This window comes from Balaenoptera acutorostrata, chromosome 7 (assembly GCF_949987535.1).
Source record: "Balaenoptera acutorostrata chromosome 7, mBalAcu1.1, whole genome shotgun sequence".
Classification (NCBI taxonomy): Eukaryota; Metazoa; Chordata; class Mammalia; order Artiodactyla; family Balaenopteridae; genus Balaenoptera; species Balaenoptera acutorostrata.
Window position 1 is genome coordinate 75,751,785 of NC_080070.1, and position 27,368 is coordinate 75,779,152.

Consider the following 27,368-nt stretch of genomic DNA (forward strand, 5'->3'; position numbering starts at 1 on the left):
GCCCTTGAGGAGGAAGTAAATGTCCTTGACTTCGTTTAATGACTCAACTATTATTTGGTCTTGTTTGACTGCTTTCCTTTGCTTCTGCATTTTCTCACTTCTCTGATTAAATTTATTCTTTGGCTAAAGTTTTTCTACAGACAAAAGGCAGGTGGAAGACATGGGGGGATGGGGGTCTGTCCTGGGAAGGCCCCATAGGGTCCTGCTCTGTTTCTATACTTTTCAACCAGGGATTGAAACCAGATTCTAGCTTTGTTTTTGTAAGTAGCTGTGTGCATTGGTCAAGAAACTTAGCTCTCCAGGGTTTTTCTTCCTCCTTCTGAAAGGTTCCCTACTTCTTAATATGAAAATTGTATCCTAGATTTGAAGATGTGGTTTAACATTCTGAATGAATTAAAAAATAATGACTTTGTTTTTCTGAAAAATCAAAACCAAAGCACCACTAACCTGCACATCAGACAGTAACACGAGCTAATGCAGATTGAGAACTTGCACTGGGCCAGGTATCTCTGTAAGCACATTACATATATTAACTGATTTAATCCTCCCACAATCCTGCCAGGTAGGTTTTATTGTCAGTCGCTGTTTACAGATGATGGGGCTGAGGCAGGAAGGAGTTCTGAAAATTACTTGAGGGCATATAGTTAGAATGTAGTAAAGATGCGCAGTCTGAGGCCAGAATCTCAGGGAGTTATCAACCACATACAGTCATTCAGCATCTTCATTTACTTACTATCTTGTTGTGAATAAAAGAAATACCCAAATACCCAACATCACTTAAGCTTTTTGAAAGCAACTTGACTTTATTTTTTTCTTTCAAGGATCCCTAAAGAGGCAAGAATCCCATATTGGGAATTCTCTAAATCCTTGCTCCTTGAAGTGTGTTCTACAGACAAGCAGCATCCGTATCGCCTGGGAGTTTGTTAGAAATGCAGGAGCTCAGGCCCGATCCCAGACCTACTGAATCAGAATGTGCATTTTAACCAGATTCTCTGTGATTCATGTGCACACTGAAGTTTGAGTAGCATGCATCTAAGTGCTCTCTAATCCCTTCCAGCTCTCTAGTGCCATGATCCAATTTCCTTCCCTGTTCTCTCACCACACTGACTTGTCCAGCAGAGTTTGCTCTGCAGAATTCGTCCAGGATTACTTAACTTGCCACCCAATATCTTGTGCTCTCTTATCAACTGAGGAATTAAGTCATTTCCATGAAATAAAACGTGGCCTCTATTGATTTTTTTGCAGCCCTCCAGTTCTGAACTTGACTAAATGTTGTCTCTTTTCACCCATAATGGGAAACACAAGTCTGTAACGGCATAAGGCTCACCGATTTCTTGGGGGTCCTGACAGGCATGTGTGGAGATCACTTCCCTATCGCTTACCTTCACATATTTTGGCACTTTCTCGTACCTTTATTGCCTGTTGGCAGAGTTACTGCAAATCCCCTTCCAGCTGGCCCTCTGCAAACTTCTATCAGCAGGTTTACTGTTTTCCAATGGCTACTGCCAGTCAGACAGCATCACCTGCTCAAACGCTCACTCAGACTGACTTCTTCTAGAGATCAGCTTTTCAGACCAATGGGAGACACAGTTAAGACTCCGTGCTGCTGAGAGATGCTGTCCTGATCCTTTTCTGTTGGACTCTTAAGTCCCCATGTCACGGAGCTATGAGTCAGGAGCAGCCTTGAGTAGAATCTGTGAGGCATTCTCCCTTCCCCCTTGCTTTTAAAGTGAATTCAAAAGATGTGGCCATTTGGTGACGGTTCATGTTACCCACAGGTTTCTAGGCTGCTCAGGTTTTTTATGAACTAGCTTAGCATATTTATTATATCCACATTGAGTAGCATCGTTATAATTAAGCACCTGTCACGATTTCCATTATACGCCCCGGTTTTAAGGGACCTAGCACGCAGCCATAAATTTTACTTTTGACTGAAATTTGGCATGCCTGACTCCAATGCCTAATCACACTTTTCATTAAAAGCATAAAATGATATTATGCTTCCCAAATACTAGTTTACTCATAATTCTTTTATGTTCAGAAGAAAAAAGATGCAACTTCTCCACTTCAAAATGGTCATCAATGGTTTTTAAATTAAAAATTTAAATATGATAAACTGGAACAAAACTATGTTATAGGGCATAAGAAATTTCATAACATGATTGATTTATAAACCTGAAGCTGTTATATTTTCAAGAATTAGCAGTGATGATTACATTAAAAGCAACAAATTATGTGCTTATATAATTATATGTAAATAACCTAAAGAATTGTATACTCTAACACATTTGAGGCAATTATGTCCAGCAACCTACCATATATATATGGCTTTTTCTCAGTTGTTTGGTGGGGAGGGTTAGAGAGAGATGACACATGACCATGCCACTTTTGTGGCTGAATTTCCAGATGGGTAAATATATCATAACACAGCCTGAATATGAAAAAAGAAAAGCCACCAAGATCCCCATTTATAATGAGAAATATTCCTCAGGATAAAATACTGTGGCTGACTGAATAGTAGCCTCCCAATGATGTCCATGTACTAATCCCCGGAACCTGTGAATATGTTACCTTAAGTAGCAAAAGGGACTTTGTGGATGAGGTGAAGTTAAGGATCTTGCAATGAGAAGATTACCCTGTATTATCTGATGGACCCAATGTAACCAACCGGGGTCCAGACAAGAGCATGGCGGGAAGGATGGAGTCAGAGAAGGAGCTGAGACTGAAGCAGAGGCTTGAGTGATATGGGGTCACGAGCTGAGAATGTGGGCAGCTTCGAGAAGCTGGAGAAGTCACACAAATGGATTCTCCCTTAGAACCTCCAGAAGGAAGGCTGCCCTGCTGACACCTTGATCTTCAGGCTTCCGACCTCCGGAACTATAAGAGAATAAATTTGTGTTGCTTTACACCCATAATTTTGTGGTAATTTGTTACCGCGGCAATAGGAAGCTAATAAAAATACTTCAGGAAACTAAAGGTTCAGGGAAGAAGACAGATCAAGTTCATTGTTTTTAAACTTTTAAGAGCTGCTAGTGTCTTTCAGAAATGTAAAAGGAAATGCTTTGGGAAAGCTATTTATGAAAAATTTTTGAACTATTCTTCTTTCTCAATGATCAACGTTTCAGATGTCCCATTATCATTACCAGTAAACCTAATTCTAATTGCTCTGGTTCAGGAATAGGGTATTAAATACCTGGAATCTTCCTCCCAAAGTAATGGATGCTGGTTTGTGCACCGTGTTGCTGGGCTGTCCAGGTTGACTTATTGCTCACTGCAGACTCCTTTATTGTTTGGGAGGATACTGGAAGCATTTTAAAAAGGAATCAGCAGGAAGGTTTGGGCTTTACAGTCTTGTGAAACTATGGTGTTTAGCTCTCATTACCTTTTAAGTAAGCTGCTTCTGATAACGCATGTACGGGTAAGCTCAGTTTATTCAACTCTACCTTCCTAACAGGTGCATCTTAGACCCGAAAGCCCAATCCCTGTAACTACCTCCTTCAGCCAAGAGGAAATTGCCAGTCCTCTGCTCACCTGTGTGAGAGGACGAGTGCCAGGAATGCACCAGCTTCCGACAGAACACTGGTGCGCAGGTCGTCCTGGGTATGAGATCTCAGGCATTTGCTTCCTTCTCTGAATAGTGTTGACAGATAATGTGCTAGGTGTTCAGCTAGATAGATGACCAGATTATAAAATCTCTGAGTCTTCAAACTACCCTAACTCAGCTTAGGCCCCCAAAAGCGCTTTCCCAGCCTTGTGTATTGCACTAGCAATAATACCACATAGGTAGCAGTAAATTATATCCCTATACAGCGTGAACCCTTGCAACCCAGCTGCAGAAGGAAGCTATTCATGCCAGCACTGATGCTCCCTTAAAGGGTGCCAGAGCCTCTGGAGGGCTGGGATCATCATCCTGCATGTCCATCCCTGAAGACTGCATCCTGAGTCACACACAGTGATAGAGATCCAGATAAAAAAATGTTTGTAGATATATAACCATGTAAGAATGCCTCTCCCCCCTCCAAAAAACAAACAAAAAACCCCCCAAAAACACAACATGCTCAAAAAGGAGATCTGCCACTTTTATGGCTTTATTATGTGTTTTTAAATTCTATAAGTGACCAAATGGGACTCAACAACTCTTTCAAACCATAATGGGGCCATTAGATTATTTTTACCTGGCTTTGTACTAAATGGATCCCTAGGTAGCGGAAAAAGAACTGAAAATTGAACTGAAAGCATATGGGGGCCTGCATTTGAAAACGCTGGGCACCATTTGCACATTATGTACCAGCTCTTATCCCTTTTGGCCTTGTAATAGGGTTATTTATGTATGCGTCTAATCTCTACTCCTGGACCGGAAGCATCTAGGATCTGGGTACGACTAGGTACCTAGTCATTGCACAATAAGCATTTATTGGAAGACAGAGAGGGGAAGGGAGGAGGGAGAGAAGTAGGATGGCCCCTTCCGTTTGCCTTGTATATTTCCGCAGTAGACACCAGATAAAACAGGAAATGCACTTGACATTTGGCTGCAGGGGCCAGCACTCCTGGCTCTTCTGTTTCCGTCTCCATAGGTCAGGAGGAGGTTGGCACCTGGAATGCCAGATGAGGCTACAGGAGGAGGAGAAGCCTGGACAGTGCTGAGTTTATGGCTTCACGAGTAATCCTGACGAATATGCTGTGGGCTCCCTTCCCCATGCGTTCAGAAGCATCTCTCCAGGAGGTTTGCCCCCCACGGGATGACGCTGGTAGAGACCACAATGCCAGTTTGCCTGCTTCCATGCTTCCATTGCCCCCTGCACAGCTTCAACTATGAGTAGCTGTTATTTAAGGTAATTGACCTGAAAGCCCAAATTTCAAGCATGTTATCTCCCATCTGGTAACTGCAGGCCTTCTGTCCCTACTCAAGAATCTCTGGGCTGTCTTGCCTGTGCTGGTAAATCAGACTGAGTCAAGGCTCCTTAGAACCAAGGTTCCCCTTCCTCAGGAATTCGATCCCCTCTGGACCAGGGCAGTTCTCTCAGGCTGCCTCTGCCCTCAACCCTTACCTGGTCACAGTTTCATCCTCTGAGGTTGTCGGTGTCCTGGGCAAAGTTTCCGCTGATTCCAGGGAGTTCTGTCATGCCCCTGGGTATCCTGAGGCTGGCAGCTGCTTTTGGCAAGGCAGAAGATCAGAGATTGAGGTTAGGCAAAAGGGGCAAGCTGATTCCACAGCCCTCATCTCTAGTTATATCTTCTTCATCTTTCAGTGGACTTTGTGGCTGGTCTTTGGATTCCACATAGCAAGAGGTGGTGGCCCCTGACCTTGTTTAGAGTACCCCCTCCCCCCATTCCTTATTGTGGAAGGCAGAGTATTGATTCAAAATTCAATACAAGTTTCACTTGAGGTTGTAAGTTATGATGGTTGCCTGGCAAAGGTCTAGCTGGTCCCATGCTCTTCCCTCTTCCTTTTGTTTGATGGGCATCCTGGATTTTTCAGATTCTCCTTCAGGAATTTTTTCCAGATTTACCTGAGCCATTTGGGAGGAGACAATGCCGTTTGCATCCTTCATCCCTCCCAGAAAGCCCAGAGGCAATACTCTGGTCCACCAGGAAACAATACTCTGATCCACCAGGAAACTACTCTTTTTTTTTAATAAATTTATTTATTTTATTTATTTATTTTTGGCTGTGTTGGGTCTTCATTGCTGCGCGTGGACTTTCTCTAGTTGCGGCGAGCGGGGGCTACACTTCATTGCGGTGCGCGGGCCTCTCACTGCAGTGGCCTCTCTAGTCGTGGAGCACAGGCTGCAGGCACGTGGGCCTCAGCAGTTGCAGCACGCAGGCTCAGTAGTTGTGGCTCGTGGGCTCTAGAGCGCAGGCTCAGTAGTTGTGGCTCACGCGCTTAGTTGCTCCGCGGCATGTGGGATCTTCCCGGACCAGGGCTCGAACCCGTGTCCCCTGCACTGGCAGGCAGACTCCCAACCACTGCGCCACCAGGAAGGCCCAGGAAACTACTCTCTTGGATGCAACAAAAACGAAATGGCAGTAGGCTTGTTTCACTGAGTCTCAGCATTTTGCCTTTTGGGGCTAGGAGTTGCTTCCTCTAATCACAGCGGCCTCTCACTGCACTGGACTGAACTCTGAGAGATGCAGTGGCTGGTTGCTTTGAGCACTGAAGGACCGGCAGGAACTTTTGAGACTCTTTCAGACAGAATGTAGTTCTCTCTTAAGCCACTGACAGTAGTAGTGATTGAGTGTGGTTCTCTCTTAAGCCTCCCCTTCCTCTGGGAAACTGGAAGCTCGCCCCACAGCAGGTTCTGAGGCTAACAGTGGGACTTATTCAAGGCTGGCACTACCTACACTACATCTTGTGGCAGGGCCCTTGTGAAACAAGGTTTCTCACCACCGTGCCTGGGGAGACTTGCCCCCTGCCTGAGGAGACTTGACCCCTGCCTGCTGCTAGGTGTTAGGACAACACCTGCGAGGCCGGCCATACGTATGAACACCCGACTAACCTGTCCTTTCTCATCCCGTCTGCCTGGTTCACCTGCACGGGCATCAGGCCCTCCCCCTACCACCTTCTCCCTGCCCCTTCTGCGGCCGGCCATACTGGCCCTTCTGTGTGACCTGTGCCAGCCAGTGTTCCAGTACTTTCTTCTTCCTCAGTTTGCTGAATGCACTTCCTCTCCATCCCACCGCATGAGAGGGCACGCTCAGGGTCAGGGACACGCCCAGGTTCAAGGTAGAGGGGGGCTGTCATTACAGATGAGGATTCTAAGCCATACCTGCCACCAGCTGCTTCATTTTCTCCAGAAAAAGGTTTACTCTTGGAAATTCTCTAACCAATGTAGAGGAAGTAAGGATGATTTTCTAGGAACCCTTCTCCTTTCCTTGTATTTTCCTAGAGATAGAAGGAAAATTGACACACTCGGCAAGCTCTGGAAGGCTATCAGGTATTTTCTTTTCTTCTGAGTATTCAGACAAGCACTTTCTATGCCTGAGGAGGAGTTTCAACAACCAAATCAATTAGCTCTAATCTCTGGAGCAGTGGTTAATCCCTGGTACACAAGTGCATGAACCAGGATTCAAATAACCCCAGAGAAACCCCATAACATGTAACTCAGACAACCCTGGGCCTCCCAGTGGTGCTTCAGTGTAGTCTCCTTGTGACTGAGTCCCAGATTTCTCTAGATCTTTAGCCCACATCTAGGTTACTTTAAAACTTTGATCCATCCCACCCGCTGAGTTTCCTCCTCCTCCCTGCAAGTTTTTTTGAACATTCCGGGGAGAACTTTGCATTTATGACCCCACTGCCATCTCTCATCACCCGCCTCCTCCCCAGCTGATTCTGAGCCATCCCCGTAGAGCCGCAGCTTGGCCACAGATGAGCCGTGGTTCACTGCTGCCACTCCCGCTGCTGTCAGAAGCCCACCCAGGATCCGCCTCTACTTTGTGAATTCAGGACAGTGCCCTGCCACCATGGCCACTGCTGTTATTACTTTGATCCCAAGTGTAGAGGGCTGAAGGCAGCCTCGCCTCAGTGGCGCTGTAAGAGGGGACTCACTGTTTCCCTTTGTGTGTTATGCTTTGCTCGGAGGGGCCCACAGCAGTGAGCTCAGTACCCTGAAGTGTTAAGAAGTATGAGTGGGCTTCTTTCTGTTTACCTATAATCTGCAATAGTAATAACTCCAGGGTAATAATAGTAATAATCGCTAACATTTACTGAGAGCTTATCACTCACTGTTCTAAATGCACTTTGCATGCATTTACTCATTTTATGTTCACAAAGACTCTGTGAAGTACCTTCCATTACTACCACCCGCATGTTACAGACAAGAAAACGGAAGCACAAACCAGTGAAGAATAGCCGGAGGTCGACAAGGAGGAAAGGTGGACCTGGAACATGGCTGTAGAACATGCGTCCTTAATGGCCGTGCCATTCTGCTTCACACGTGCATGTGCCAGCTGGTTGGAGCATAGAAAGTTTCAGGGAAAACCAGCATGCGCCCCTCCTGAACCGTGTTCTCCTTGGAGGAATACAAACGGAGACCAGGTCCCAGCCATCATGCCTCCCCACCCCCCTTCCCTTGTGTCTTTCTTCCCTTGTCTTCTTTCTTCCCTTGTCTTCTTTCTTAAGGGGCTCAGAGTTCTCCTTTGCAATTTGACTCATGTTTCTCCTCCCCACCTTCCACCCTACTCCAGGTAGTAAGACATGCCTGTGTTCTGGAACCTCAAACATAGACACGGCTTGAGGACTTTTCAGAGAAGCCCCTTGTTCTCTCAGTGAATTAGTGGCTGCATATAGTTGGGGGAAAGATAATGTTTGCCTTCCCAGCCAGATGTCCCTGAATCCCTACCCCAGCCAACCAGGACCTCCCTCATAAAAATATGGATTATTTCATTACTGTTCCCTAAAAAGCAAACCGCAAATCTTTAAAGTCAAATTTCTGATAAGGTTTTGTCAGAGTGATTATTTTTCTTCTTCTATGAGATATTACTGAGGAAAGAAGTTAAAGAAATTAAGAGCAATCCAGACCATTTAGGAGAACTTGGCCAAAACAACTCGTATTTCCCACTTTTGCACTATTCTCATCAAACATGATGACAAGATCAAGTAACTATAAAGGACTTGGCATCACCATGGTCCAGTGCAGCTGGTTGCACAGAACTGTTCTAAAAATGAAATGATTCTTCTGTTGTTTGCTTGTTACTCACTTCAGATAGAGAATATAAGAGCAAATGACCTTCTTCTCGGCTTGCAAGTGATGTCACTTGTATGCAGCTTCCCTGCATGGCCTCTTCCCCCCTCCACAGCCATCTCCAATGCTGTCTCCATTTGCTTTTTCCCTTATACTGTTTTGCATTCAAGCACATTAAATGCAACCCATGTTATACAAGCCATTATTTATTCTCACATCGAAACACTGTAGGTCACCCACCACATGCTAGCGAGAGAAAACCCATCAACAAATAGGCCCTGTCCATTCAGCTTAATTGACATTTCCATTGTCTTTAACTAGGGTCTCTGCATAACAGCGTATACCAGAAAGGATGTGGCAAGAACACCCATTGGCTGCTGCCGGGCTTAGCTTCTATAATTGAGCGCCATTTGCCCAATGCCGAAGGGTTTTCTGGGCGTGTTTCCCTCCTTTGTCAATGCTAATGCAATGCCAAGTGATAAAGATGCCCTTTGGCATTCAACACTCTTAGCCTTTAATAATAAACACTTTCTGCATCTCAAATTGCTGCTATACATGAACAGGTTTTAGTCAACCTCTGAAGTGAATATGTACCTTCTCATTACAGGGCAACGGTGGTGAGAAAGCAATTCACTAAGCCATAGGGTTGGCAATCACCCATATTTTCTGCTATGAGTAAATAACTTCAATTGATTTAATCATAAAAGAATAACAGGAAAACTACATTGATTTCCAAATCCCTAATGTGAACATCAGACTCTATTGACCAGGCTGCGTGCAAGGAGGTTGTAGCCATTTGTATGAACTCAAGAAACATCAATACTTGATCATTACTCCAACAAAAAAAATGACAATTTGGGCCTATTTCAAAATGGATTGAAGTAATATTATGCAGGGTGATTGGGCAATCTAGGGTGATATAAGTGATAATACGCTGCAGTGCTCATTAGGTTAAAAAGAACAAAATCCATAAATTCTGGTGAACAGTTCTCCTGTTAATTGTAACAGGTCATTCACCTTCTATAGTAACAGTAATAACACACTAGACCTCTATTTCTATTAAAGCAGCCAAATGGTGTTGTCGAAAATTCATTTGTTGCTCATGTAAATTTAACGGCTCAGAAGAGCAGTACATATAGAAAATCTCTATATAAGTGGAGAAAAATAGTGTTTGTTTCCCTGACATTGACTGATCGTTTGGGGTTTAGAAGCAAAGCCCAAAACCTTTAGGAGAAACATTAATGTATAAAAATGTGCAAAAAGAAATAAACATGTTATTTATTTTAATTCAGGAGAAAGAATGTTGCACTGAGTAGTTAAATGGGTGAATGTGTTCATATAAGTAGGGAGAGGCTGGGACAATGGGGCCTCAGCCAGGACTATCTCAGGCAAAGTGGGATCTGGGCTCACTGTGGAGTGAGGAGGCTGACTGTAAACTCTGCCACTAAATTGCTTTGAAATGCCAAGCATGTCACCTTCTACTTTGGGGTCGCTTCTTCACCTGCAAAGTGAGATAATCTGTAACCTTGAAGTCTTCTTCCACCTATAGAAATCTGACCCTGAACCAAATGTTTGGAGAGTGATTTTTAATGTCATCATTCTTTTACTTATTGTATATTACTAGCAATGCCTCTTAACTATTGATGATCTCACTACAAACAGTTCCTCCTTTACTATGCTTTACTGAGGCAAACGATGATTATGTTAATGAAAGTTCTTGTCTATGGCAGAAAATATGACAGGTGGGCCCTCTCCCACTGAAAAGACCCAAAGCTCTTGATAATGTTTAAATATGCAAAACGTTGGTGAGCGTCACTCTGAGCACTTACCATGTGGCGAACATCTTAAGGGACTCAGTGGTCGACTTCGTGGGTGCCTAGCACAAAACCAGGTCTGCCGGGACAGGGAAGCCATGGAAGAAAAGATATCTGCCCTCAAGTAGCATACATTGTTGTCAGGGAAATGAAATTAACACACGAAAGAATTACTGAATCATATGTGAGAGTAGATAAATGACTCCAAAATTTAGTTTGAAGAATATGCTGTAGAATTTAGAAAAGGCTGAAGTCAATGAGAATTGGATTATTCAGCAAAGTAATGGTAGCAAAAAGGAAGCCTTATGAATTGTTGTGTTTCTCTAAACATGTGGCACAGAAGACAATTTTAGGCATAGATAGACACTAAGCATTAAGAAACCTTGAATCATTTTATGAGAAAGTTTTTCCCCTTTCAATTCCTTTAGTTATGCTAGTAAGACTTTACCATCTCTCTACTACATTTTAATTTTCCTTTGTAAGAGGAAGAGAAAATAGACCTCCAGAACAGAAGCTTTGGTTGGCAAAATTATCACCTATGAGTTAATAATATGGTTGTATCCCCATTGTATTAATTTTAAGGTTATCTTCTACTTCTAATTCCATTAAGTGATAATGGTTTTCCTTTTACAGCTGTGATATAACATTTACATATATATGTGTGTGTGTGTGTATGTGTGTATATATGTTTTTTTTTTTTTTTAGGAGCAGAACAGTTAACAATGTATGAAATAAGAAGTGCTATAAACAGCATCCAGATGTGGTCCTGAAGATATAACATTTACATATATATATATGTATGTATGTATATATGTATATGTGTGTGTGTTTGTGTATATATATATATATATATATATATATATATATATATATACTTTTTTTTTTTTTTAGGAGCAGAACAGTTAACAATGTATGAAATAAGAAGTGCTATAAGCAGCATCCAGATGTGGTCCTGAAGGTGGTATGTGAATGGAAGTTTGGAAAATACTGTTGAAGTAGAAAGAGCACTGGCCTTCAAGGTAAAAGCCTGGCTTTCAATCCTCCTTCTGTGGTTTATTAATGGGGACCTTGAGTAACCACTTACTCTTGCTGAACCTCAGTTTCCTCGTCTGTAAAGTGAGGGGTTGGATGAGATGAACTCCAAGGTCTCCTTCAGCTCACATTTGTATGATTAAAGGGCTATTGAAGGCTTCTGAGCAGACAGTGACAAGATGAAAGTGACATTTCAAGAAGATTAGTCTGGCAATGGCATGAAGGTGAGTTTGGAGAGGAGGGGGCTTGGGGTCGGGGAGGCCAGATAGGTAGCTGCTTCCGTAATCCAGGAATGAGCTGATAAGGGCCATGGCTCGGATGAAGGCGGTGAGAATGTGAGGGATGAAGAGACATAAAGAAGCACATTTCAAAGGAAGATTTGACAGGATTTGGAAACTAAATAGTGAATGGAATTGTAAAAGTGACTTGGGGATTTTGAACCTGGTGAAGTAAAAAGGAAACTTTTTGATAAAATATTTATGTTGGAAAGAAGAGCTTGTTCTGAAAATCTTGAGCTGACTGCAAGATACTGATACGGAAATGCTCTCGGGACAGATGAAAATACAGGACTGCACTTAGATAAAAAGAATGATGAAGAACTACAGATTTAGGAGCTTTCTTCATTGAAATGATGAATACATAAATTACTAGAGAGAATGAAAAACAAGAAAAGCAGAAAGCCTCAAATTGAATTTTGGAGTACAATGCCTGTTATTAAGGGGGCAGGAGAAGCAGGAAAGACCAAGAAACGACAAAAAATATAGAATGCTTAGAGTGTGAGAAAAAACAGAACAGTGTGGGGTTCTGCAGGCCAAAAGAGGAATCAGTTTTCGAAAGATGAGTAGTACTGCACACAGAAGACCATGAAGGAGGAGCCCTGGAGCAACGACAAATGCTGATCGACATCATCGGTGCCCTTTGCACAGAAAACATCAGAGGGGAAGCAGCTGATTGAGATTAACAAGAGATTAATATTAAGAGCCTGTTGGAAGGGGAAAGTGAAGGCAAAAATATGGAACTTTAGCTGGCAGTGGAAAGAGAAAAATAAGATACTGGCAAGAGAAAAGCTGCCAATTCAAGGAAAGTTGATTTTTAAAAGAATACACACACACACACACACATACACACACACATATATATATGAGTAGACTGTAATGTTTATAACAGAGAGGGATCAACAGTTCTTGGAAAAAGAAAGCTAGAAGTTTCTGGAAAATGAAGGGAGATAAGTTGTGGACCTCATATGGTCAGGTCTAAATTATGAACATGGCCACCCTTGAGTCACCAAAGGTCCTCATAATTAATGTCAAAGGAAGAGACCTCATATATATTTCCCCTTCCCCAGCACATCTCTACCAGGTTCAGGTGTAAAAGACACTAAAAAAATTAGTCAGTGTTTTCTAGGGTAGACTTTACTGTAGGTTCACTCATCCAAGCACTCCCAACCTCAGCTGGCCCCTGGGGTGGGAATGGCCATGCACTTTTCCTATATCACGTCTGGGACAACCTGGCTTTCTTCTTCTGATGCCTTAAGCGTGAAGTCTGGGTGCTCACATCATCAAGCCAGGGATTCTCTTACCACCCAGTATTTTACAAACTGGCTTTTAGCTCACAACCTTTAAATATATGAGGACTTCGACATCTCATAACCCAGAGAAGAAGTCCATTTGCCCCAAATAACAAGTCTGAGGCCCAGCCCTTTCAGTGCCAGGAGTTCCCCTGTCCTTGAGTCCCGTCCTGAGGCTTTGCCCTCCTGTTGAGGACCTGAGATCCAAAATTGCCTTTCATTTCCTGTCTGTAATCCATCAAAACACAGTTCTGTCAGTGGCCACTGATCTCCCCCAAAGGACAGAAGAGACATTATCTAACTAAAAAATGAGTTACTAAATAAGAGTGCTTTCTAGAAGGATTTGCATCTTAAAAGAGAGAGAACAATTTGAAGTGGACCCAAATCCACTTTTAAGCAGTCTGAGGGAGTAAAATAAAATGTACTGCACAGCTGGCCAGGAGATGTTTTAAGGAAGTCAGGGATCTTTCTGGATCCTTTGAGTCCCACGGGAGTCTAATATTGCTAAGGAGAAGGGCTGATTCCACCTCATTCGTTCATTCTTTCATTTGTTCAGAAAATGTTTGGTCAGCTTATATCAAGTTCTAGGCACAAAGTGGCGTCCTAGTGGTAAAGGGCAAACAGTCCAGGCAAGGACCTAGTCCTCAGGGTCATGGCCAGCCTGTCAAAGAAGGCAGACGTGTAGTTAGGCTATTATATTACACTGCCTCAGAGTTCCAGCACTGAGACTCTCTAGTGGGGCTGTAGACCATTGTTCTGCCCTTTCTATTACCCTTCTTCCTATCCCCTGCCCTATAGGTCCTCCCTCACTCCAGTACCCTGCTTCCCCCCATTCTTAACTCTGCCAGGTGAAAGCATCTACCTGACCCCATGGCTGGGGTCTCTGAGAAGTCTGGTTTCCACCCACCAGTGGATTTAGCAGCTGGGCACCATCAGTCCACTCCTGGCTCCAACTGGCTTTGGCTTCCTCACCTGCAGACTTTTATTTGTGCTGCTCCTCCCCCAGGAATGGCATTTGCTTATTCCTTTGCCATAGCTCTTATGCTGTTTTGCCCTCCTGTTTAGTTAGTTGGTTCCATTTCTACATCTGTCATCAACCTGCAAGGTCAGGGGTCATGTCTTTTTAATCCGTGTATCCCCCGTAGCATGTTTGTGTTTTTGGTGATCAATAAATGTTGATTTAATGTGTCAGGAGCCCTCCCTTCAGTCTCAGTTTATAGAAATCCTGTGTATCCTTTGAGGAACCAATTAAATGCTGCCTCTGTCAGGCAGCCTTCTCTGATTGCCTCAGTCTCATAGGATGATCTCTTCCTGCTCAGAATATCTATAGCCTTTGGTTTGAACTATTCTTACTGCCAGTCTCACACAAGGCTTTGTACTGTAAGCATTGTATATATGTGCCTCATCTCTACTAGACTGTAATTTTTCGGAGGGCAGAGGAAATTTCTTCTGAATGTCACCCTGAACATGATATTGCCTGTAGCTGGATTTTAATAAGTATGTACTGAATCAGTGTGCTTGAACAAATGAATGAACTGAATAAATGAAGAGGACAGGAGCTGAGGAGCATAGCTGATTCCACCCAAATGCTGCCTTCATTTATGCTTAGATTTCAGAGTTCCATGCATATTTAACATGGGCATTTTTATGTCTTTCAGGTGCCTATTAAAAATAATGATTGTCGTTAGTTTAATTTTCCAAGTAACTAAGGACCACAAATATTCATTGAAGAAAATCTTTTTTAAAAAAATCTATTTTATTGAAGTATAGTTGATTTACAATGTTGTGTTAATTTCTGCTGTACAGCAACGTGAATCAGTTATACATATATATTCTTTTTCATATTATTTTCCATTATGGTTTATTACAGGATATTGAATATAGTTCCCTGTACTATACAGTACAGGGAATGTACTTAAAATACCTTGCTGTTTATCCATTCTGTAGATAATAGTTTGCATCTGCTAACCCCAGACTCCCAACCCATCCTTCCCCCACCCCACCTCCACCCCTTGGCAACCACAAGTCTGTTCTCTACGTCTGTGAGTCTGTTTTGTTTCGTAGATAAGTTCATTTGTGTTGTATTTTAGATTCCACATGTAAGTGGTATCATATGGTATTTGTCTTTCTCTTTCTGACTGACTTAGTATGATAGTCTCTAGGTCCATCCATGTTGCTGCAAATGGCATTATTTCATTCCTTTTTTATGGTTGAGTAATATTGCATGAAGAAAATCTTTACAATAAAAGATGGAGAAAGTTCATTGTGGTGTCCAGATTATTATATATTCTCTAAAACATTGACCCTTCAAGGGTTGGGAGGTTGTTTAGGACTCTTTTCCTTTATTGAGTTTGAAACAGGTAGCTATACTTTTTTCCTGTTACACCTTCTTTTCTCTTCTCTTACTTGTTATTACTATTGCTATTACTACAACCAGCAGCCTTCTCCCTTCCTGTCTTCTCAGTTCAGCTTATTGAATCAATAGCTATTTATTAAGCACCTAATATGTGGCTGTGAATCTGCTCTAGGCTTGAAGAGCTGACATCCCAGCTAGAGTAGCGTATAAAGCATGAGACACACCCATGGAGTAAGGAATCATTGATTAGTAAAACAACCACACTTCAGTACGTGTATTTTGCAAACTCTATTTTGGATTTGAGTGAGCAAGTAGACGCCTGGCTCTCCAACGTGCTTCAGAACAGCTGGTTGAATAACTGAGCAGGGGATGAGCTTGGTACCACTGAACTTACAGCCTCTAGAAGAGAATTGATAGCCAGAGAGAGGAAAGGATTTGCTTCATTCTGCAGTGAAATCAAGTTGCAATTCAGCATCCTGACTTCTTTTCTCTTGATTTTGCTATCAAAGCATGTTGTCTTCTTATAATAAATCACTAATGAGGTCACTAAAATAATGGAGGAAAGCAAGGTAAGAAAACCATAAAACCATACTTTGCCAGGACTAATGATGCAATATTGCCAAGAAATTAACAAAGTCTTTTTTCATTCCTTTATAGCAAGGGAAAACAAAAGGAGTGACCAGTTACATAACCTTTCTCATGAAAATTTTCACACAGAAAATGTGCAGAATAGGCATTGTAGTACCTCCAGTAGTGATGGAGTAGAGATTTCTCTTATCTAAAATGTAGCAATAGCTCACATATCAGTGTTTAGGGCAATAAACAACTACATCATTAATTTCTACCTTAGAATCATGAATGATTTCACTTTCTGTCTCTAAAAGCCCATAGACTCTTAACTATTGAAAATGGAAATAATTTGCCATTGATTTGAGCAGCCTTTTAGACTACAGGAATAATGATCTGTGGGATTTTTAATGACCTAAACTCCAGTAAGAGTCCTTGAGAGCTTTTCAAAAAAAAAAAAAAAAGAAAAAAAGGAGGAAGAAGAAAAAGAAGAGCTTGACCCAATGTATTAAAGGTGCTTGAGAAAATAGGCTGTGCTCTGGGGAAATTTAGGTTTTATAGCAAAGAGGCTATCACAGATGCTAAGAATCGAATCCCTTGTGCCTCAGAGAAGACTGGAAACTTTCAAAGAAGGAAACTTTCAAAGAAGGCAGATGAACACTTCTTAGGGGGATTTTTATGTGAGTAAATAGTCTTCAGGCATCTTCGTGGCTACAATTTTATTGTCTACATATGCCTTGGGCATGTTGCAAATCATAAACTCAGACTCCAAGTGACACCAGCGGCAAGCACGTGCCTTGGCTGCCTTTTCACCTTGTATCCATTTGTGTGTTAAAGAGCTGTTATGATGGGCTCTTTTTTCTCACACCTATAAGCCAAAGTCATTGTCCTGTCAAGTGTATAATGATTTTAGTATGTTTGGAGTGCTAGCCACAGGGTTTTCCCATTGCATCATAGAGCAGCAGCCCTATCCATAATGTGTGGGGGAAGGGAGAAAGAAAGGAAGTTGGGTTGAGAAGGACAAAGGGAAGAAAAGAAATTTTCTATTTGGAATACAGGACCTGAGCTGCTCTCAGTAAAGAGTTTCTTAGGCTGTCCTAAGTGAGCTATGTGGTGTGTCTGCAGACGCTTTCAGTGCCCGAAGGCTCATCAAAATGGCAAATATTTTTAAATGGGCCTCTTGCCCCTCAAGTTTCTGAGAGCTGAGCCCTGCAGGAAACTGATATGATGTACACCTACCTTCAGACTCCGCTTGCAGTGTTTGCCTAAGCCCACTTTTGTCTGGTTTCTAATCCATCGGGTATTAATGTTAATCTGATATTTCTGAAGTGCTTAACGGTGTTTGTCTATGAAAGGCGAGGTGGAAAAGCGGACTGATGGATTGGCTGTGGATTTGACAGGAACTCAAATTTTGAAAAAACAAACCTACTTATCTGAAAGTGCCAAATAACCATCATATGTTTCCTGAAAATATGAGCAATATATAAAGAATCTTACAAGACGGTGACACTAATTTCCATGTTTGCTGCACCATTTTAGCACTCCCATAAACCTGTAGTAGCTTTAACAGAAATATGGCCAGATGAGGCATATTTTATTCCTCAGCATGCAAGCCTAATGGATAGAAACTTTAACACGTTCTTAAACAGTCCCTGCCTTCAAACTTAGGGAAATATTTTAACAGACATACAGTTCACCGTCTCTCTACCTTTAATATTAGGGGAGATAACCTACTATCTGGTTATGATTTACAGGATCAGGACAAGTGTTACAGACAAAGTACAATTCTTAGAAAGAAGTTTTCTGCCGAAATTATAGCCCAACCATTGGATTTTAAAAAGAAATGGTCAAATTAGCATAACTCCATATTTTATCATACGTGATGATTTTACCCCCAGCAGCTCTTTATTTGTTTTCCACACAGTGAATTTCTGGATGGTGGTGGCCACTCTGACCAAGTCTTTGGTAAAACTGTCCTAGGATTCCTCCATGGGGACCACGTTATAGCTGAGACTTTGAAGTTCTTCTCAAAAATGAAACTGGTGGATTGGGCCCAAAGATGTCCTATATTGAGCTAAATTCTGTGTAAGCAAGGCTGAAGTATATACGTTTAAGTATATTGAGGGAAACATTTTATCCTACTACATTTTTAAAATTAGCATTTTTAACATGAAAGCAATATATCACCTATAAAAAAATAGAACATTCAAACAAGCAAAAGGAAGAAATGTAAACATAGTCACATTTAAGCTTTGGTATCTATCCTTTGAGATTTATTCTTATGTATAAAAGTCAACTATACATGATTATATATATGTTGAGTATAATGAAATATGCTTAAATTTAATTAAAAATTATTTTTAGATAGTGGTGTTAGTTGCACAACAATATGAATGTACTTAATGCCACTGAACTGTACACTTAAAAATGGTTAAAATGGTAACTTTTATCTTTATTTTACCACAATAAAAATACATATTTTTAAAATAAAACGAGGTTCTAAAGAACGTGCTACTTTGTTACTTTTTTATGCTAATGTATTACAACTATTTCTCTCTGTTAATCAATATAATTCAAGAGCAGCGTCCTTAGTGTCTATACTACAGAATATTCTACTTTGTGGAGATATGCTTTAGATCATTTAAAACAGTGATTCTCACTCTGACTGCACATTATAATCACTGGGAAAGCTTATGAAAAAAATTAATGATCAAGCCTTACTTTATGAGGTTCTTATTCACTCAGTCTCAGGAGGGACTTGGCTATCAGTGTTTTAAAGTTTCCCAGGTCATTCTAATATTCAGTCAGTGATGACAAACACTGATTTAAATGATCTCTTTTCTTAGACTTAGTTAAGTCACTTCCTTTTTTTTTATATAATTATATGTAACTCTAAATAGATTAAATTCAAAAAGATTTGGTAACACACATTCATAATTATGTATCCAATTGCTGAGTATTTTGACCATATATTTTATCATCCCAACCAGGACCTCTGAGTGTGAATGGGGTACTATTATTCACCATACAGGATAATAGATGTGTAAGCCAGGCCTATTTGGCAAATTGTGTCATATATGGTTGCATTATTCAAAACATATACAAACGTTTAAGACATTTGGTAGTTATTATCTAAATGCCATCCAAAAACACCATATTAATTACATCAAGAGTTTTTGAAAATATGGGGATATATGTATATGTACAGCTGATTCACTTTGTTATAAAGCAGAAACTAACACACCTAAAAAAAAAAAAAGTTTTTGAAAGAACTTGTTTCCTGAAGCCCACAAAGACATTAAGAAGTATTCATTTATTCATTTAAACAAATATTTACTGAACGACTGCTATATGCCAGCTCACGCTAGACATGGGGGTAGCTGTTCGGAGCAACAACACAGTCTCCATTCATAGATCCATCAGGAACAATAGACATTCTACGAACGTGTGAGGTTACAGATATTATCATTTTATTTAATCTTCATTAATTTTTTCATCAAATAGGTATCTTGTTTTAATTTGTATTTATTTGCTCAATAGTGAAATTGAGAATATTGTTTATGAATATTCGTATTTCTTCTTTTGTAAATTGTCCATTCAGTCTTTGCCCATTTTGGTGTTATATATGTTTAAAGTATTTTTCCAGCTTATTGTTTGATGTTGAAATTTGTTTATGGTGGGTTTTGATAGAAGATTAAAACTTTTGTGTAGTCATACCTGTCCATTTTTTCTTTAATAATTTCTGACTTTGGTACCATAATTTGTCTTTAATTCATAATTAATATATCTGGTATAGAATGAGGTAAGGATTTTACATTAATGATTCCAAGTAATTAAACAATTACCCAATAACATTTATTAAGAAAAATTATTTTCCCCATAAGATGGAAGGGGGGAGGGGCAATATAGGGGTAGGGGATTAAGGGGTACAAACTATTATGTATAAAATAAGCTACAAGGATATATTGTACAACACAGGGAATATAACAAATATTTTACAATAACTATAAATGGAATATAACCTTTAAAAATTTTGAATCACTATATTGTACACGTGTAACTTATATAGCATTGTACATCAACTATACTTCAATTAAAAAAATTATTTCGCCCACTAATTTGAAATGTCATCTTTAGCACACAATAAGATCCCATATATATGCAGATCTGTTTCAGGGATTTCTATTGTGTTCCTTTCTTCTGTCTGTTGGTTCTCATAATATCTCACCAATTATTTGGTGTTGGACTGTGTTTTAGTATCTGACTGTGCAAGTACTCCTGCTGTATTGTTTTTTTTAAATATTTTATTGCTTACTCTTACTTGTTCAATTCTTCTAGGTAAATTTTAGAGGATCCCCCCTACAAAAGCCATTGATTTGATGGGAATATACAGAGAGAGAGAGAGAGAGAGGACCAACAATTTTACAAGATTGATGTCTATCCAGGAATTTGGTATGTCTCCATACTCATTCAAATATTCTTGTATGTCCTATATTTTTCTGATTTTTTTCAGGGTTTTTAAAAACACAGATCTTGCATATTTCTTGTTAGATATATTTCTAAATGTTTCTTTTTTTGCTTTGCTCTGTGCGTGTGTGCATGAATGTGCATAGGGGATTTTTTTAAACCCATTTATGTTTTCTAAATGGTTATTTCATCCTACTGATTTTCCCCCAGCTCTATCTAATAGCATACTACCATGTTACGTCAGATAACAACATACACCAATAACTTGCATAAACATACCCCTCCAATTTGAGTTACTTTCCCCTATTTTCATTAAAAATATTACATAGCAATAGTCTGGCTTACTCCAGGCCCAGTCTATGATTATTTGCACTTACATTCACCAAATGTTTTTAAGACTCTTCAAGGGCTGCACACTGAGCCGGGTGTGGGGAGGTGATGGTAACAAGGGGGACAAGACTTCCGAACAAGAACACACAGGGGATCTAACTTAGGCAAGGCTGCCCTGAGAAAAATGATATTTAGGCTGAAGCTTGGAGGGTGCTGAGGATTTAACTAGACAAAGAAGAGGAGGAAGAACATTTGAGGCACACGGAGGAGCGTGGAAGGGCCAGTCCAGAGAGTGGGCAGGAGAGGAGTCCTGAGTGAGGCTTACATCAGGCAAGGCCAATGCTGCAGGGCATTCCGACACACTGAGCCTCTTGTACTTTATCTTAGGAGCAGTGGAAAGCAATGAAGAGTTTAAATAGGGAGGTGACTTAAACACATCTGCAGTTTAGAAAGATAACTGGATGCAGTGTGGAGATGAAATTCAAGGAAAGCAAGAGAATTTTCAGGGAAAATAACAAGCAGGGTTTTGGAGTAGTCCACTTGAAATAACCAGGTCTACCTGAGCAATGATATTATTAGACCAAGGAGGTGACTGTAGGTGGAAACAAAGTGATGGATTAGGAGGGATATACGAGCAACAACAGGATTTGGATATTGATTTGCTGTGGAATATGAGGTGAGGGAGAAGTCAGGAATAACCTCTAGGATTCTAGGCTTGAGCCATGTATTTCTCACAGGTGCCATCTATGAGGTAGAAACATAAGAGGATAGATTGAGGGGATGGGGGGAGATTCTGAGTTCCCATTTTGGAGGTTTGGAGGCTGATGTGCCTGTGAAACATCTAAGTAGAGACATCAAGTAGATAGTTGATACCTGAGATGGAAATGATGAGAGGAGTTTGAGCAGAGAATACAAATTTAGAAGCCACCAACATATAGATGGTGGTTGAAATTATACAAGTAAATAAAGTTGCCTTAAAGTGAGTGAAAATAAGCATTAAAAGGACTAGATCCTAAGGAATTTCAATATGTAACAGTCAGGCTCAAGTTAGGTTAAAAGGGGAAGAAACTGACCTAGGGATGATTAAATATTTAATGGCATTTGAGAACAGGAACAGGAAAGGAGGTAAAGGCTTATAGACTTTAATTTGGTGATCTTTACCCACTGTAAAAACCTTGAGCATTTTATCACATTTCTAATGTATTCTAATGAAAACAGCATTTTCCTTGCAGTTTCCCAGCACACTGCTCTAATTCCCATTGGTGGAACACCGTTTTCCAGCCCCAAATGGCTATAGACTCACCTGCTATATCGAATGGCTAAGCACCCCTCTGAGTCTGAGTTAACTGCTCAGAGGCCCTGGGACCAAGTGAGGGCCCTTCTTCATTGGAAACTGCCCTCCATCTGCCAGAATCCTCTCCTCCTAAGGGAGGGTGGGGATATATGTGCTCCCTCAGATTCACCATCCCAGGCAAAATTTAGGAACATGCCTGGATCACCTAACTGGAGCCAGTCAGGCTCTTCATTTTAAGTCAACAAGGCGCATCACTAAAGTTCAGGGATTAATGTCATTACCTTGGGATTCTTGTTCACACCTTGTTAGATAGGTACAAAATGGTGCTGCTTTGGGGTAGTTTGCAAAAGCATTAGTGGGAAGTAAATGGTGTTAAAGTCAAACTAGTAGTAAAAGATGCATAGCACACTCTGACATATGGCCTGCACACAGCTTCCCTGTGTCGTGGGCCTCCCTATGACAGATAACACGCAGACGGACAAGGAGACTTGGTGAATACCGCAACAGCTCATGAACCATTCATTGTGGTGATTGCAGTTTCTTGGGTTCATCTGATCACTCATTTACTCAACAAATAGTGACTGAGTGACTACAGTGTTCCAGGCAACGTTCTGGGCATGAGGGTGCAGCAGCAGGAAACTGGAGAGAGAGTTTATACTTCAGTGTCAGGGAGGCAAGAAACAAGGGACACATTAGGTAAGAGGAATTGTGAATGACTAAGGGATATGTCACTTTGAGTTGAACAAGCATCACAAACATGTGATGAGATAATTTACTTCATTAAGTAAATTGGTAAAAGTATTTACCAAGAGTAGATGGTATTTTAGTGCAGAGTCCCATCATAGAGTGTGTCTTAGTCCTTTCGAGCTGCTATGACAAAAGTATTACAGACTGAGTGGCTTATAAACAACAGAAATTTATTTCTCACAGTCCTGAAGGCTAGAAGTCCAAGATCAGGGTGACACATGGTTGGGTGAGGGCCCTCTTCCTGGTTCATAGATGGCCGTATTCTTGCTGTGTCCTCACGTGGCAGAAGGGGCAAGGGAGCTCTCCAGGGTCTCTTTTATAAGGACACTAATTCCGTTCATGAGAGTTCCACGCTCATGACCTAATCACCCCCGAAAGCCTCACCTCCAAATAGTATCACATTGAGGATTAGGATTTCAACATATCAATTTGGGGGCGGGGCAGACACAAGCATATAGTCTATAGCAGAGTAGGTCTGAATTTCCGCCTGACTACTTGCCAGACATGATCTTGGACAAATTGTTTCAAACCTTTGAGCTTGCTCTAGCTTTTCAGTTCTCCGAGCTTTAGCTGCTTCATGTGGAAAGGAGAGCTAGGGAACCTACTGTGACAATCAATAGATCTCATCAAGAGTCTAGCACAGTCTACTAAACTATCTCCATCCGTTTCCTTCCCCACATGAAAGGCTTAGCTTATCCTGGGTTTAGAGCTAGCTGATCCTCTGCCTATGACCTCTCTCTCACAGCACACCTTCATAATTTCTAAACTCACAATCCCAGACACATGACAGCTTCTTTCAGTGAAAAAATATTGTGGCATTGCAGATATATTTTGAAATATGAGGGGAAAAAAAGTTCAGCTTCGGTAAAAGGCTCATGGCAGAGTCCCCTGTATGACAAGAATATCTCAGTTGGTTCCAACACTTACATAGATGTCACCAAACACAACCTCATTAGAATAGATCTTTTTCATTGCATTTCTGGTATTGGTAATAGTTGTCCCAAGTATTTCATATGCTCTTGTTCAATCTACCACTATTTATTAATTAAGATGTAGATTCAGTTTTCTATAACAGAGACCCAAAGTGCAGGGACATAAACAATACAGAAGTTGATTTCTCCTTTATCAAGCTATCTCAGAATTAGTATTCCAGGACTGGGATGGCAGTTCCACAGTTTCACACCTAGGCTTCCTGCCTACTCTGTATCATCCTTGGATTATTGACCCCATCTTCACAGCACAGAGATGACTCATCACCATCATGTGGGTATTGTAGTTAGTGGGAAAGGGACAAAGGAAGGGGATGGCAACCTGGAGATTGCACACATCACTTCCCCTCATAGTCCATTGGCCAGAACTTAGTCACAAGATCATAATAACCTGCAATTGCTATTTTAGCACATCAGAGAAGAGAAGAAAGATTATGGGGACCACTCAGTCTCAGCCATAGCTTATGATGGTGCAGCCCACTTAAGGGTATAATCTATGCCCTGAGGACATACCAAGGTGTGACTATAAAGTAAGACAAACATGTTTTAAAGAAATACAATTGATTTTTTTACATACAAATCTATTTATTTTTAAACTAGTTACTTTTGGAAGTTACTCTTTGAAAATTATTGTTCCAAATATTTCTGGATCTTCTCTTGTTAACTGCCTTTTAGAAGTAGTTCTTACACCACATGAGGATATCAATCTGACTTACTGGTTTATAGATACAGCTCAGTTTTTCTCCAAAAACAATACCACTCAACAAAGTCATAATACTTCTTTTATTCATCAGGCTTAGTTCCAAATTAGTTTTCACTATTTTCTAAAGTCAAAATCATTTTCAAAATATTGGTAAGTCACTATTGAGGAGTTTCCTAAAATATGTTAGATAGCTCTAAAAGCAATTCCCAGAACCTTCAAAGAAAAGACATTTTGTGTGAATGAAAAAGCTCTAGTATACTTGCTCAAGCAATACAGGACTTTTACCTTGTGGTCATACTTCATACAGTTTTTAGGATAGCGTTACCTGGCCATTTGTGAGAATGGGTATGCTGAACAGGACGTCACCTATAACATGCAATGACTGCCATATACCAGGGGGAGCTTTGTCCCCGGGCTCATTCCTGTGACTTCCTCCAAGATATACTATGACCTACTGATAGACATTTTTCCAAACAGTTTGAACTCTTTTGTGTCTTCGAATCTTTGATTGTTCAAAATCACCTCCTGTGTGAACTTGATATTAACTACCCTGATAGAGCCAGTTACTCTTTCCTCTGTGCTCCTGTCACATTCTATGTACAGCAAACTTTGAGTGCTTAATATACCATATGCTAATTATCCATTTACCCATAATCACTACACTGTGCACATGCGTGCGTGCATATGTGTGCACCCATGTATCTCTACGAGGGAGGGGCTTCTTTGGCCTCGTTCTGATCACCTTGTTCATCCTTGCATGCCCCCTAGTGCCTTCTACGCTGTGGCATTCAACAGTGTTGGAGGAATTTATTAAATGGGCAAACAAATATAATCTATTCTTAGAAAATAACTTGCCTTCTACCTCTGGCTCTGAGCTTCTCATCTTTATTTATAGTTCCTCTATAAAACCTGGGGAGTGGCTTAAGTGTTCTCTGAAATCTTATGATTCTAGGCCATACTGGGCCAAGATTGTGATTTCAGCAGAGGTACTGGCAAATTGTAGGTACAAAGTCTGCTCAGAGAAGGTGGAGGAAATGATGTGACTTTCAAAGACACACCTTTGTTAGGAGTCCATCTTTCAGACAGATTGGACTAGCTCTGTCCCATTTGGTAAGTGCTGTCTCTACACACAGGCACTTCCATTTCATTAGTGAGGAGCAAGGTAAAGAAAAGGAAGGTTTAATCTTGCTCTGGCTGGAAGCACAGTGAAGAAAGGATTACCCCTTTCCCAAGAAACTGTAAATTATTGACTGCAGTGCCTACTAAGATTATTGAGAATGAGAAAAGTTAGCAACGGAAAGCCCTTGAAACTGTCAGACCAAAATAGAAATAATAAAAGGAAAGCTTTAACTCTTAATTGTTGGTTTACAATCTAATTGGACAACAGAGAATATTATCACAAAGACATATGTAAAATAAGAAAATAAAGGAAAAGCTATCACCAAATAACATCGTTTGATGCAACTTTTAAATTTCTTCAATGTGCCATTTCCCAAAAGGAGTGTCCTGGAATACTTCTGTGGTGAGTGTTTAGGTATTCAAGTTGAAAGAGCTTAAAAAAAAACAAACAAAAAACTACATGATAATCAAAATCACAAATAGTCTCCAATTCTTTTTCCTATTCTCTTGGAGCTCTTAGATCCTAGAAGGGCTCACAGTCTAGGGCTAAAAGAGTCAACTTTTCATATTGTGGTTTACCCTAGACAATAACTCCAGAGAGGTCATTCTTCTGTACCACCTTTGAATCTTATCCCTCAGTCTCTAGGACTGGCCCTTTCATGTCATTGTAAACTGGCCAGGGATTGTAGGGAGACTGTAGCCACTTGTCATCTAAGAGAGAGAGAGAGAAATCTGGAGATATGGAAAAAATAAACATTAACAATTTTTCTCTATATTAAAAAAAAAAAAAAACTACATGATATATGTTTCTAGAAAAACAGAACTAACTGAACAAGGGCTTGCCAAACACCAAAACAATTTTTTTTTCATAGAAAAAAATTCTTAAAATGTCCCAGCAACTTTAACAGCCTATTGACCATCCCTAGACTGTAACAATTACCAAAGTTTCCTCACTGAAGCTATCTCATGATGTAGGCATAATTTGTTTATCACAGTCTTTGACCTGGAGAGGAAGAATGGGGACTGGGCAAGCAGCAGGGAGAAAGTCAACGTCAGAGGAAGCAAAAAGAGAAATATTGGAACGACCTTTATTTCTTTTCCATTTCTCTTTAGCTGTCGGTGAATATCAATGAAGTGTTACCGCCTCAAGCAGGAGCACCGATTTGAAATCCCCCTGCCTGAGCCCTGTTTCTTTTGAGCACAAGATCAAGGAGTTCATTTGTTGTTTATTCATTCGAGATTCGAGATTCTCCCGCACTACACACCACGTTCACAAGTTGGGGGGGGGGGGGAAAGACACCACTCTGCAGGGAACTCCAAGGTTTTCCTGTCTTTAATTTGTGTAGCATTTTCAAATTGTGTCATCTCGGCAGGTGTGACCGCGATTTTGCGGAGCTTCGGTACTGTTTTTTGGGGTTTTTTTTGGTACTGTTTTACCTGCTTGAGTCTGTCAAAAACCCATTTGTATGCGCCCGGCTAATGTGCTAGAAATAAAAGCACCAACCTGTCAAGTAAACTCTCTGCACCTGTACGAAGCAGTTAAATTGTTCCATCTGCTATTATCCCTGGAGATCAAAGGCCATCCCCGGGAGGGGTGCCCGAGGACCAAAGCAAAGGTTGGAGCGTCTTGTCTTGGAGTTTAAAAAGAAGAGGACAACGAAGAGGAGAGTGGAGAGGGGGGTGAAAACCGGAGGAGAAAAGG